Below are 15682 nucleotides of genomic sequence, written 5' to 3'. Positions count from 1 at the left end.
GATTTTTGAAAAGCAGTAATGAAAGTAACCTCAAATCCCCAATTTTTCTTCTACATGAAAAAAAAATGCCTCTAAGAATCTTAATTTCTCATTTCTTAGAACAGCTTTTAATTTTGTTTTTCTTCTCATTGGCATACTTTAATGCGAGCCTACAGGAAAAGATAACAAAAACAAAGCTAAAAATATGTTTTAGAATCATGACACAGAAAATGTTACTTTTTTTTTTTAAGTAGTAGAATGGATACTATTCTGATTATAGAATCTGCAGAAAGAGAAATAATCTTAGAAAAACAAAACAGAAAATATCGCCGTGGTCTTTTTTTAAGTGTATGCCATTGCCAAATCCCCTGAGAAATGGAATCTTTGCTGGTTTTGCTTCCAGATGGGCGATAAACTACATGACCCCTGAAATTCCTTTTAGTAAGCCCCAGACATAAGTTGTTAACTCATGCAACACATGGCCAGGCTACACCGTGGAAATAAACAGAAAATTGGGTCAATTCCAGAGGATTCATCCTCAACAATTCCCCATCCGTGGCTGCAGAAAGTAAGCTCATTTGATTTAATTACTTTCTGTTACTTGTGGAGATCTATTCAGGAAGAATTACTTTATAACCCCAGGATAAATATTAAATTTTTGCTTTGCCAGTAGTAGTGTTTCAGATTTTTGGAGGGAGAATGTACTCGTGTATCACAAGTATAATTAAACACCGGTTTTTATTTATTTATTTTTATTCTTTTAATTTTTTTCTAACTCAAATGGTTGAAAGACCTTAAATGTGAGACAGGAATCCAACAAAATCCTAGAGGAGAACATAGGAAGCAACGTCTTTGACTTGAGCTGTAGCAATTTTTTGCTAGACATTTCTCCAAGGGCAAGGGAGAAAAAAAAAGTAAAAATGAGCTATCGGGACTTCATCAGGATAAAAAGTTTTTGCACAGCAAAGGAAACAGTCAGCAAAACCAAAAGACAACCTACAAAATGGGAGAAGATATTTGCAAATGTTTTATCAGACAAAAGGCTACTACCCAAGATCTGTAAAGAACATATCAAAGTCAACACCCCTCCAGAAAAATCCAGTCAAGAAAGAGACATGAACAGAAGACATGAACAAATAATTCTTCAAAGAACACATCCACATGGCCAACAGACACATGAAAAAATGTTCAACATCACTTGTCATCAGCGAAATACAAATCAAAACCACAATGAGATACCACCTCATATCAGTCAGAATGGCTAAAATTACCGAGTCAGGAAACAATGAGTTTTGGTGAGGATGCAGAGAAAGGGAAACCCTCTTACACTCTTGGTAGGAACACAAGCTGGTACAGCCACTCTGAAAAACAGTACGGAGGGTACTCAAGAAGTTAAAAATAGAACTACCCTACAACGACCCAGCAATTGCACTACCAGGTATTTACCCAAAGGATACAAACACTGTGATCCGAAGGGGCACCTGCACCCCCATGGTTATAGCGACAATGTCCATAATACCCCAAATGTGGAAAGAGCCCAAATATCCATCCACAGATGAATAAAGAAGATGATGTGCGTATATATATATACACACACACACACACACACACACACACACATATGTACATAAGTATGATTATATATATACAATGGGATGGGTTGGGAGGCAAGGGCCTAAGGAGAGGGAGAGTGGAGAGGGAGAGAGTGAATCCCAAGCAGCCTCCATGCCCAGCATGGAGCCCACGGGGCTCAATCCCACGACCCTGAGACCATGATCTGAGCCAAAATCAAGAGTCAGAATCTTAACCCACTGAGCCACCCAGGTACCTCTTTTATAGTTTTTATTATGGAAATTTTCATATAGTCAAAGATAGAGAATCTAGTATAATAAACCTACATGTACCTTACTTCAGCCATTGTCAACATTCTGTTGTTTATGCTTCATTCCCTCCACCCCCGTTTTTTATTCTTGCTGCAATATGTTAAAGCAAACCCCAGCCAGACATTGTGTTATTTTATATCTAACACTTTAGTATGTATTTCTAACTAACAAGGTCTCCCCCTCTATTTTTTAAAAAGACACATACCTACCATGCCATTATCGTAGATAACAACATTAACAATAATTTCTTTAACTGCATTTAAACCCAAATAATATTTGAATTTCCCTAATTATCTCAAAACTGTCTTTTTACAGTTGGCTTATCTTTTTATCACGTTCCACATAAGGTCCACACACAGTATTTAATGAATATTTTGGGCATTTTCCATCTTATAACCACACCCCTCTCTCCCTCCCTTTATTTGTGTCATTGGTTTGTTAGAGAAGCTGAGTCATATTCTCGGAATGTCACACGTTCTGAACTTGGCCGGATGCTTCCTCATTAAGCCAACTAACTATTTCTTCTCTCCTTTGTATTTCCTAGAACAGAACTTCAGGTCTAGAAAACTGATTAGATTCAGATTGTTTTTTGTAGACAAGATTACTTCACGGATGATGTGGGCTATACTGCATCATCAGGTGTGTAGTAACTGGTTGTACCAGTTATTTTGGTGATGCTAAAACTGGATAGTGTGTCCATGTGGAATGAATTCAATGTCTCCATTATGAAGTTTGCCATCAACTTTCCTCCAAATGAGTCCCTTTTCATTACATGTTTACTGACCAGAGATTTATTATCAATGAGTCATGTACTCAAGACTTCTTGACCCATGCTCATTTTAGCTGCATCCCTGGATCCCCTCCCACTCCTTATCCCTAGTCTGAACACCAATTTTATGCTTCAGAAAAAAAAGGCACTTTCTTTAACAATGTTCTAAACTCTCCATTTCCCCCAATATGCTGCCGAACTTTTTTTTTTTAAGATTTTATTTATTTATTTTAAAGAGAGGATGAGCACCAGTGGGGAGGAGAGGGAGATGGAGAAGCAGGCTCCCCACTGAGCAGGGAACCAGATGTGGGGCTTGATCCCAGGGCCCCGGGATCATGACCTGAGCCAAAGGCAGACGCCTAACTGACTGAGCCACCCAGGCACCCAAAACATATAGTTTTCTTCACCACCTTCCCCCTTTCCCTATCAAATGCTGATTTGTCAGTGTTTTAAAAACAGATGTGTTAGTAAAGTCCGGGATGCTCTTTAACTTGCTCTCTGCTGCAAGACTACACAATTACAATGTGGCATCATCCACTTGATAGGCTTGTGGGGCCTTCATCTGCACCGTCCTGTGGATTCATAGAGGCTACTTGGAGGAACTGCAGTGATTTGTCAGTGACCTGGAACACAGAAGCACCTAGAATCTAGAATCTTCTAGCTGATGAATGCTACTGAATAAATAATTTCCGATTAATTAATTACACATGAATTTTCACATGCTCATTGTTCACATGGTAAACAAATAGTAAATAACATCTATTCTTATTATAAACCATGGAGCCCTGTCTTGAAAGCAAATGATTTCTTTGCATGGGAAGAAATTTAGGGTAGATTCAGAAAATCATTAAGAAAAAGGGCTTGGAAGGACATCTGGGTGGCTCATATGGTTAACCATCTGATTCTTGATTTCCCCCCAAATCATGATCTCAGGATCTATGAGATCATGCCCCTGGTTGGGCTCCACAATGGTCATGGAGTCGGCTTGGCATTCTCTTTCTCCCTCTGCCCCTCACCTTCCTCTTGCATGCACACACACACACTCTCTCTCTCTCTCAAAAAATCAAACAAACAAAACTGTAAGAAGTGTTTACTTTCCCAATTATCAGTATATTATAGATGTGCTTCAAAAGCTTTTACAATTCCATCTATTGGGGCACCTGGGTCGTTTAAGTTGGTTAAGTGTCTGCCTTCAGCTCAATCAGGATCTCAGGGCCCTGGGATCAAGCCCCACGTCAGTCTGCTTGCTCAGTGGGAAGTCTGCTTGTTCCTCTTTCTTTCCCTCTGCCCCAACCCTGCTCATTCTATCTCTTTCAATAATAATAAAATAATAAATAAAATAAATAAAATAAAATAATAAATAAAATCTTTTTAAAAATTCCTTTTACTTACAACATACTAGAAATCTTATTTAAGCATCTTGGTCAGTTTAGGTAGTTATAACAGAAGCACTACAAACTGGGTGGCTTTTAAACAACAAACATTCAGTTCTCACAGTTCTAGAAGGTGGGGAGCCCAAGATCACAGTGCCAGCAGATCTGGAGTCTGGCAAGAGCCCACTTTCTGGTTCACAGATGACATCTTTTTCCTGTCACCTCACACAGTGGAAGGGACAAGCTAACTCTCTCTTGGGTCACTGTGATGAGAGACCTCATGACCTAAGCAGCTCCCAAAGGCCCTACTGTCCAATATCATCACCTTGGCAGTTAGGTTTCAGCATATGAATGGGAGGGCAGCAAATATATTCAGCTCAGAGCAAGCTGAAAAGAAAAACTTTCTCTTAATTGTGGGATCCAATAGTCTAACTTTGGAGGTAGGGAAGTCATCAAGATCTGGAAGATCCTTGTACATAACCGATATTCACATAGACTTTCATCATCTTATGAAAAGAATACATATAATCAGTCCCCCTTGAAATGTTGAAGAGAACATTTATAATCTCTTCATGATAAATGTACTCTTTGTGTCCTAGAGACTTTACTAGAAGATGGAGTGGCCCTGGCAAAAATTGACTGGTTTTGTCACCAACATGCTGATAAATTAGAAACACTGATTTAATCAAATACCAAATGGGAAAAGAAAAAAAAAAAAGAGCCATACCTTTGAAAATGGGATATTTCCAATACTGTCTCTCTCACTATTATCCCTGGTACCAATGAAAGACCAGACTCACTGGTAGCCTTCGGTTTAATGGGTTAAATGTTTAAAGGATTAGAAAGTCTAAGGAGAAAGAAAATCTCTACCAAAAGATAGTAACACCTGTTTCACTCCAGCAACACACACAAAGAAGATAAAGACTGGACATGTTTCTTAATGATCACTTTACAGGGAGGACAGGGAACGGTCAAGTCCAGGATCCTAGGGTCATGTCTCTGACAAGGAGCATTAGTTTATGAGGTCAACTGAAGTGTGTCTCCCAGCTTGACATATACAAATGGAGGCTATCTCAGACAAACACAAAATGGTGTTGACAATTCCAAACAGTGTCAATGGACAAGGAATAAGATACAAGCATTATGTGCCCTCAACGGCTGCATTAAATATGCATAGTGATGTTGCTGTTACGAATGACTTATGTAAATGCTCCCAAGGTCATTTTTAGTATCCTTGGGTCTCCTATTAACTAACTCAGTCCAATTGAAGAAACCCTGCCAAAAAGCTCCGCTTAGGGACAGCACTATCTCATTTCCAGATTGTTATAAGCCAATATTAAGACCTTCTGTTAAGTGGGAGTTCATGGCAGGCACCTGCATGGTTCAGTTGGTTAATCATCTGCCTTCGGCTCAGGTCATGATCTCAGGGTCCTGGGATTGAGCCCCACATCAGGCTCTCTCCTCAATGGGGGGCCTGCTTCTCTCTCTCCCTCTGAGCTTTCCATCCCTCTCTTTCTCTCTCTCTCTCAAATAAATAAAATCTTTTTCTTAAAAAAACCCCTGGAAGCTCATAGTTGGTAGACCCTACGTTTCAATATGAAGAAAGGAGATGCCACCATGCACAACCTGAGCCACATCAAGTTATCACAGAGTAAACTTGCATCACTTGGAAATTCCTATTCTCATAGTTTATACCTAGGAGGGACACACTGTATTTGAAAAGAATGAATTTTCACACTTTCATAAAGTTTAGTTTGCTCTTGATAGCCCATCCCACCCCACTCCCACTTCCTATAACATATGCCAGTCACCCCAGTTTTGGCCTTCACTTGCCAAACAACCCCATAAAAGGCACTGGGCCACATTCATCATCTCTTTCATTTACCAAACCCCTCCTGAGTATTAACTATATTCAAGCCCTAGCTTAAGCTTAGGGAGATCTGGAGCTGAAAAAGGATAAAGTATATGCTCTACCACGTGAGAAATTGTCTGTGCCTGTTGCTGTAAATTTGCAAAGCATCCTATCTTGTCAAATTGTTAACAGTATAGGTTTTTCATTTAAAGAGTTACCCTGCAATGATACATTTCAAAGCCAGATCTTCATTAAACTGACGTGGACATTCACTGGTGACATCTGTCACTTGGAATTTTTTCCCTTAATAAAATTGATGGTGAACAAGTAACAGAGGCTTATTGCTTCAGGACATCTGGCATATGGAAATGGCTCTTTGCAAAGAACTGAATATTACATGGTTTTCGTTAAAACAGGACCCTACCTGAGCCACGTGCAAGTTTTGCTACAGGGAAAGACTTTTTCCTCCATCCAAACAAAGTTGCGTATCGACCGCTCACGTGGCACGAATGTTTCATGGGAGAATGAACAAATTATGCCTCGGAAGAGTAGCTGGATATTTATTCTGACACAGCTTCCACGGGATAACCAGCAACCTCATTTGAAGTAAATTCTTTAGTCTGTTCCAATAAGAATAATTGCGTTGGAACTCTGCTCCCTGCTCTAAAGAGGGCAAATCCATTTACTGCTGGAGAAAAGTCTCTGGGATGAATCTGGCCTATTCGCTTTGTGGGTTTTGATGCTGCTGAGTAAGCCAATGATATTTCAAGTCAGTGCTGGTTTGGACACAGTCGAGAGAGCTCCATGGAGTGTTTTTTCTTCAACAACTCAATCATGACTGCAAAAACACGATCAGTATCAGAGATGTGGAGTAGTAACTCGTCTTGACAGCAGCGAACTAATGAACATCCATCACTAGATGGTTCGAACATCTTTCACAATAGAATATCTGACTTTAAAAGAAATTGTCGGACAGTCTTCAGCGTCTGTAGCATTCATCTGGAGCAATCTGCAGTGTTTATCTGTAGTTTAAATGCAAAAAGAAAAGAAAAATCACTCTAATGTTTCATGCAAGGCAGCGTCTGGAACAAAATTAATAATGGCTGCAATTTGCGGAATGGTTCTCTCATGTAGTGTAGGCTAAATCTGACTAATTTAATTCCTTAGCAGTAATGGCTTAAAATATTGCAGAGGACACATTCAAAATACTGTGAACGTGGAAAACGCTACAGTCCTCTGTTTACCGATCTCCTTTAGAGAATGCCCAAGAACATTATTCTTGGCTCGATGACATGTGTGCTTTCCCCCGTAAATCTAACACTGCTTTTCCAGATTCATCCATTTTCATTTTTGGTGAATTCCAATTGGCTCCCACTGAGGCTTGGCAGCCACCAAACTGATCATATGCCAGTTTAATTGACTCCAGGGATATTTAACAAATTGTTCACTATTTCACTGTGCACTGAAAGCTAGCCGTCACTACTCTTTTTTTTTTTTTTCCTGTCACCATAACCATTGTGACCATTATGACAGTCCTGGACATGATTTATTTTGTGGCGTAATTTTCTGTGCGGGACAAATAATAATACTTCACCACCTCCATCTCTTCTACCACTGAAAATATGATGAGATTAAAGATAGACTCCTGCTTTTACATGAACAATAATGATTGCTAGCCTGTCAATTTGTAGAGCAAATTCTGATTCAATTCCCTATAACACCGGACACCTACAAAGACGTATTGAAATGAAATCATTGTGTGATAATTCATTCCATCCTTCCAAAATGAGCAATCAGCTTTTTAAAAAAATGTAATAGGCCTATTCATCAGATGTTTAATGAATGAATTTTAAATAACACAGGATCATAGAAAACATCTTGGAAATATTTGAATCCAAGCTTTGTTTCTTTAAAAACAAATCCATTAGGGGGAAGAAATCGCACTCCATCATATTGTTTATAGACTACAAAGATTTAACTTCCTGGTAATAATTTATAAGGCAATGAAATGAAAATATGCAAATTTCCAAGAAGCATTCAACAGAGCCGACTTCTCTTGTTTAGAAAAGTTTAGGTTCTTTGATCCTTTCAAACCGGTGAGTTAAGGCTGAGTAAGCACCACAGACATCCCACATGACGGAGTGAACTGTGAGTTACAGCTCTAGATTCAGGCAAATGCACAGACTGGAAGGACAGATGGGAGAGCAGCGTGCAAAGATCAGGAGAGGCCCCTCTTAAATGAGAAGATGTTATAATCAGAGATGGGAAGAGCATTCGTCTGCTGACCTCTGGGAACAAAACGCCTTGTGACCATTACATTGTGAATGAGCCCAAAAGCCAAATGGCAGAGGTGCCAGGAGTTGGTATAAATTTTACAATCTAATCTGCTTTCCTCACATGAGGGTTTAGAATTATAAAGCTACGTTTTCATGCAATGAGGACAAAAGGGCACTTCCCCAAACCTCCAGTAACCGTCCATTCATTTCTTCACTTTTTTTTTTTTTTTTTTTGGTCTTTTGCAGGCTGTTTTCTTTCTTCTACTTCCCAACCCCATGCCACAATTCCAGTGTTCACTGCTCTGTTGGGAGACTCGGGCATCTGTTGGACTGGGCATCTGATGTGTTTCTTGAGCTCATCAATTTTGGAGACAGGTGCTCTAACATTCAGTGACGCTATTAGGGCCAATGGAACAGCTCCTGGAACATCTTTGGTGGCTCTGTGTTGACAGGTATAAAAGTCATTTACTGAGCGCCTGCTACGTGCCTCACAGTGTCTCAGGCACTTATGATGTATTAGGGAACAAAGAGAAAAGGGTCCTGAGGAGACCCCCCCCAGGCCAAAATCCTACATGTGATCTTTCAGGCTGACCATAGATAATCACAAGGTTTTAACCTGGCAGGCTTCCCGGAGAACCTCCTGATGGCAGGAAGGGTCCTAGAAGATCTCTTCCTCCACTCTGACTCACACTCTGTACTTTTCCACCCCTTGCCCTTCTCCTTCTCCTGCCTCCAATTTCTCCTTCCACAACATGGCAGAAGCCTGTGGTTCCATGCTCCCTCAGCAATATGTTGATCTACCTGGTTCTCACTCAGCTCCCTTTATGAGTACGTGAAACAGCGGGGAAGCCAGCACCTTCTTTCTCTTTGTGGATTTTTGCTGACACTATTGCAGGAAGTGAATAAAGGCTTAAGTGTTCGGCTCATTGTCTTAATTTACTGCTTTGACACCAGGCAGATTTCTAACTTGTCCTTGCCCTCCTGAAGCTTACATTCTAGATGACTCCGTGATTTGGGTTAAACACTCAATGGCTTTCAAAAGTAAATGTTAGAAGAAAGGTAACATACTAATTCATTATTAATAACTAGCTACATAACTTGAGTTTTTCTTTCAGGACTGGTCATTAGGGAAGGTACAAAAGATAAAACGTTGTCAAAGATTACAGCTTTGGGTAAGCATATCCTGAAAGGTCTTAGTAGTGTCTTGCTTGCCTTGGGCGGCTATAACAAAATGCCACAGGATGGATGGCTTAAACAACAGACATTTATGTTTCACAGTTCTGAAGGCTGGAAGTCCAAGATCAAGATTCAGTTCCTGATAAAGACCTGTTTCCTGGATTGTAGACAGCTGTCTTCTTTCTAACACTGCTTTTCCAGATTCATCCATTTTCTTCTTTCTGTGACCTTACATGGCAGGGAGAATGAGCTCTGGTCTCTCTTTCTCTTCTTAAAAGAACATTACTCCCATCATGGGAGTCCCATTCCTCATGCCCTCATCTAAACCGAATTGCTTCCCAAAAGCCAACCTCGAAATACCATCACACTGAGGTTTAGAGCTTCAACATATGGATTTGGGGGGAGTAGAAGCACTCAGTCCATAACAGTAGCCATGGAGCATTGTTATAGGTACCATATTTTTGAGAGTGATGGAGGGAGTTAATTGGGCATCTGTTTTTATTTTGTTTTGTTTATTTATTTTGTTGTTCACCCAGGATTTTTCCTTTCAGAAACTGCCATTCACCAGTGGTGGGTACCAGATGTAGACAAACTCAAGGTTAAAAACACAGTCCTCTAGACTACCAAGTCTCCTCAAAACTTCTGACACCAACTCTGATCAGTATGCCAAATGTCAAAGTCTGAAGGAACAGTTCTCACAAGCCTATCCTCACCTCAGAAGCTCAGAGGTTCCCAGGGCCATTTTAATTTCAGACTAGCTGGCTACAAATTTAGGGGATCCCTGAGCACACTCAGTTTACTAGAAGTATGGCTTTATTATAGCAAAATGGTACAAATTAGAACCAGAGATACAGAAGGTAAAGTGTGAGAGGGTTCTAAATATGAAGCTTGTAGCATACTCAGGGAAACTCACCCAAGCTTTGGTCTCCAAAGTGGATCTCATTACTTAGGCATGACTCATTGAATCATTGCCCACATTGGTTGAATTCAATTTCTAACCACCACCCTTCCCCTGATTTTTAGCTGATATTTCATGGTTTTAAGTCACAACTTTCTCATCAAATGGCTGATCTTTCTGGTGTGGCCATGCCCCTGCCTTGAATCACCTCACTAGAATAAGCTATCAGACGTGGTCCAAGGAGCCAACCATGGGTAACTAAGACACTCCCATCACTTTGGAAATTCTAAGGGTTTAGGGCCAGGACCAAGGCCAGATCTCTCATTGGGTAAAGTCAATTCATTATTACAAAATGGGATTGCCAACCTCCTAACTCACATTGGTCAGCTGGAACATCCCATCCTATGACAATGCTCAGTGGGTGATTCAGGGTTGAGCATACCTCAGGCTGGATTTGGTAGAAATTTTGTTTGTGTGCATGAGAGGTAGAGACAGACAGAAAGATCTGACAATATCACTCGAGTCTCTAAATTCAGCCACCTGGGAAATCTTCTAGACTTTAGTTACAAGAGTTGATAGAGTCCCTTTTTTTTTTCTTTTGGCTTAAGTTACTTCAGGTCAGTTTTCTGTCACAGTCTAAAGAGTCATGTCTAATATCTGACAAATTTTTGTGAGTATTGAAGTAGAGACAAAGGATAGCTACAGACCACCTTTACCACCTTTGTGAAGCTGTCCATGATCATTCCTACTGTCTAGTTTTCTAAAAGTACACTCTGGCTTGTTTTCACTTGAAGTTAACCAAGAAATTCAAATTGATCTATACCCCACAAGAAAGTTATGATAATTGATCAGTTGATAAATCAGTTTATAACTTAAAAAATAATATAAAGTATTATTTCAAACCACAAAGGAACATCACGATTAGTTTAATCCTTCCCCCCTCTACAACCAGTCACTCTAATCAATGGGAATAATCCCATCAGTAAGTTTTATTGACAAAAACATTTAAAAAGCTGACCAAAAGGTTATTCTCATTCAAAACCAGCTTTTAGAATTGTAGTTCTCAATCTCAGTGAAGCACCATCCTGTGTTATTAATGTTTAATGATACATATGTATATTAAAAACTTTAGTGGTAAATGCCTGAATGGTTCAGTTGGTTAAGCAGCTGCCTTTGGCTCAGGTCATGATCCCGGAGTCCTGGGATCCAGTCCTACATCAGGTTCCCAGCTTCATGGAGAGTCTGCTTCTCCCTCTGACCTACTCCCATCTCATGCTCTCTCTCTCAAATAAATAAATAAAATCTTTTAAAAAAATTTTAGTGGTAAAGTACCCAAATTTGCAAATTATTTATCACGCAAAAGGTTTTAGAGTCACTACATAAGAACTATAAACTTCAGTTTACAGGTTATAATTCTGAAATATTATGTTTCTTTGCCCAACAAAAATAAACTTGTCAAAGTCTTCTGGCTCAATTTTAAAACATTTTCCATTCAGACTTGAACATCCTCTTATGTATAATTTTTTTGAAATTTCCCAACAGATAGTCCTATTTTATAAGGCACCTCAGATTCCTAGCCCATTCTGCTACCAAGTGTTGGTTGTTAGGGGCCAACCAACACTTGTTCTACACATGCCAGGCCTGAACAACAGCTGCTCAAAGTATTTGGCTTCTCCTAGAATTTCTACACTTGGATGAAGCCCCACACTACAGAAAGGCCAGATGATGCCACCTAGAATTAATTTCCCACTAGGTCTTGTGCTTTCAAGAACTGGTCCGAGAATGAGGTTTGGAGGAGAAGTAGGTGGCATTCTGGTCTGAAAGCCACGCCCCAAGATGGATCACAGGGGGATTCTAGGGAGATTCATTAGGTGGACAAAAGGATGATGCCATTTTGTAGCTGACATGTGTTGCTAATTGGGTGACTTACTGCACTCACATGAAGCAGCAGCTGGGCTTGACATTGTCCTACTTTCTCAATTCACCTTCAGTGTTTGTGAGTCCTAGGCCATGGGTGTGTGTTAAGCTCGATGACAAAGAGCACCAGTTTCTTCCAGACCAACTTCTTCACAGAGGTCAAAGGAAACAAGAACAGATGTAGGCTCTGTTCTGTCCTCATGGACTTCCAGCCTGCTCATGATCACCTCCTCTAGACCACCTGTCCTGTGGACTTCAAGCGTCAGCCTCAGATACAGAGACAGCTTTACAGGACAGTTGAGCGAGCCCCCACAACAGCATAAGCCAATTCCTGTGACAAATCCATGTATAGAGTCTCCCATTCGTTCTGCCTCTCTGGTTAACTGTAACTATAAATGATACACCTGGGATAGCCTTTAATAATGGAAAACAGGAAACGGGAAAAAACAGGCAAATGAATCCCTCCACTCTCCTCCACTTTTCCCAGACTAGTCCAAGGCATAGTGCTGTATTATAGCCCATCCAGAAGCCTGTGTGGATGTCCTTTGTGCCAACCTCCTGGGTTTATTTCTGCTCATCATGAAATGTAGCAAGTGTGGAGAGAGTCCAGTTCTCTCAGTACGTCTAATAAGACCCTTCCTGATCTGGTCCCTGCTGAGCTCACCAGCCATTAATCATCTCCACATTGTGTTGTGGCCCTTAATGAAATTGTTTCAGTGCCTTGAAGGTCACTTGCACTCTCTCCTGCGTGGGCCTTTACATAGGACGTTCCCAAGAGTACTTTTCTCATCTCTGCCCTTCCCATCTCTGTCCTTTAGTTCTCAAATTTGGTGTCACTTTCTCTCAGAAACCCTCTTGAGTCCCTTAGACTATGGATGACGTGGTCCATAACTCCCTGCCCTTTTCCTTCTGTAACACCTGTCACATGTGACTATAATTGCTTGTTTAGTTATTTCCCCCACCAGACTGTATAACTTGTTTGTCATCACTTACTGCTGTGTGAGTAATGCAAAATACAAGTCCTGGCACACAGGAGACACTCTATAAATATTTGATGGATAAATGACCATCATTTTAAAGAGACAGCATGGCTCCCAGGCAGGGCTAATTTCACCATGATATGATTAAATGTATTGATATGTCTAAATAAAGAATGTATAAATCATTAAAGGAGCCAGTCAGTTAGGAAACATAGAAGAAGGTGAGTCATTGAGGTAAATGGGAGAATGCCTATCCAAGCATATCCAGGGATGAAGGAGAGTTAGCTAATGGACTTCAAATATTGTGGTCCCATTAGTAAGAACATCCCTTTTATGAAATGGATATGTTCAACTCTTTTAGCTGGATGCCATTAACTCCTTAGTTTCTAATTCCATTCTCATGTAGCAATTTTATAATTATTATTTGACTTCCCATGTCAGTCTGTCCATGAGAAGGACATTTAGATTCTAAGTATTTCAAATCTCTGTGACAGTGATTTCTCATTATGAATTAGTGAATTACCTTCAGGTCATCATGTGCTCTGATCATAAACTGAGGTAGGTGGGCTCCCATCCACTTTGCTCTTTGGACATTTCAACTGCTCTTACTTTACCTCTCACGTTCTGTGGCCAGCCCTTGAAGGAACAAGGAGCTAGAGGCCCACAACACAGGGTGGAAGGAGTTTGGACCAGGGGCAGGGGTCATGCACTGTAACTGTCAGTTCTTTCCAGGCCTCAGCGGGCTCCTGGATAGCTCAAGATTCTTTGTCAAGCAACCACAGCAAATCAACAGGCAGTTATTCCAACATTTTGTTCTTTGGCACACGGAGAGAGTTATCTTAAAATTTACTCACCAACCCGAGTAATTTCTAAGTCACACTGACCAAAGAACACAAAAATGAAAGATTTTTTAAAAGCAAACTTTTAAAGTGACCATGTGAAGTTAGCTAAAAATACAGATTCTTGGATCTGATAGTCAAGAGCAATGTTTTAGGTTCATTTAAAATCACAGAAAATGAGAGTTCATATCAAAATAAAATAGATGGTCTTCCCTTGTTGCCGAAATTTTAAAAAAGCAGAAAATTCTAAGAACCCTTATTTCCATAATCACTATGTATAATAAAAGATGATTTGACAAGTAAAATATAGTTTAGTAGGTTTCTGTATATTTGAAGGAAAGCCTAATGGTTTAAATTTCTATTTTTGCAAAATAAATGAAATTAGCAGCATCGATTTAGTAAAAGGATTAATGCAAGAAACCCAAGTAAAAAATTGTATAATTGACGCAGGAACCTTGTAGAAATATATGCATTTCACCTCACGTACACTCTAAGCAGCATGTAAAAATGTCAGCAATTAATGCTCCATTTCATCCAGGAAGGTACAACTCCTCATTTAGATCTTTGTCCTTTAAAACCAAAAAGGACATGAGATAATTGGAAACAGTCTTGGAACCCCGCTACTTATGAATTTTTCTGAGTGGGTGTTGGTCTATGGCCTTCTTTCTGTTCTTACATCGGAGAAGGGGGTCCAGTTAATTTAATGCAAAGTACAAGCATGTAGAGCATTAGACTATACCTTTCATTTCTCTGATGGCTTGAGCAAAGCATGAGTTTCCTTTAATTAAAGCATGCACAGGGAATGCTAATGAAAATTTTGCTAAGGTTACAACACCTTTTGAAAACAAACCTAATCACACACTGAAGAGAACACAAAGACAGAGAGAAGGAAGAGAAAAAGAAAAACATTTAAAACTAATCAAAAAAAAAAGTTAAAATAACTGTTATCAATCCCTTGACATTTGGCATCCTGAGAACTACAGTGTAGCATTTCAAGAGGGGAGGAAAATGAGATGGAAGATATTTCACTTGCTAATAAAAACAGAGGCAAGAATGACATTGCGGTATGGGGTACCTGGGTGGCTCAGTCAGTTAAGTGTCTGTCTTCAGTTTAGGTCATGATCTCAGGGTCCTGGGATCCAGCCCCACATCTGGCTCCCTCCTCAGCGGGGAGTCTGCTTCTCCCTCTTCCTCTGCTTATGTGCTCTCTCTCTCTCTCTCAAATAAATAAAAATCCTAAAAAAAAAAAAAAAAGACATTGCAGGAATCTGAAAAAGCAAACAAAATGTATCAGTGTGTAATCACTCTATGAGTAGGGAGGTAGAAGCTCATTCTTTAATGTAAGTGGAGGCAAACACAAGATTGGGAATTCTTCTATCTTTTGTTTCCCACATTTTGCAATGTTTTTTTGTTTTGTTTTATTTTGGTTTTGCCTTCTGATTCTCAGTCTTCCTTAGACAAAACATGATGCCATGGCTCTTTTCGTTAGTGTGCTGGAAATCTTTTGTAGAATGAGTGGCACCCATGGAAGACTTGTGGGACATTTGTGTTAAAACAAACTGTATTGGGCGCCTGGGTGGCTCAGTGGGTTAAGCCACTGCCTTCGGCTCAGGTCGTGATCTCAGGATCCTGGGATCGAGTCCCACATAGGGCTCTCTGCTCAGAGGGGAGCCTGCTTCCTCCTCTCTCTCTCTGCTTGCCTCTCTGCCTACTTGTGATCTCTCTCTGTCAAATAAATAA

This window comes from Neovison vison, chromosome 12, assembly GCF_020171115.1.
Source record: "Neovison vison isolate M4711 chromosome 12, ASM_NN_V1, whole genome shotgun sequence".
Classification (NCBI taxonomy): Eukaryota; Metazoa; Chordata; class Mammalia; order Carnivora; family Mustelidae; genus Neogale; species Neogale vison.
Note: the sequence above shows the minus strand (reverse complement) of the source record.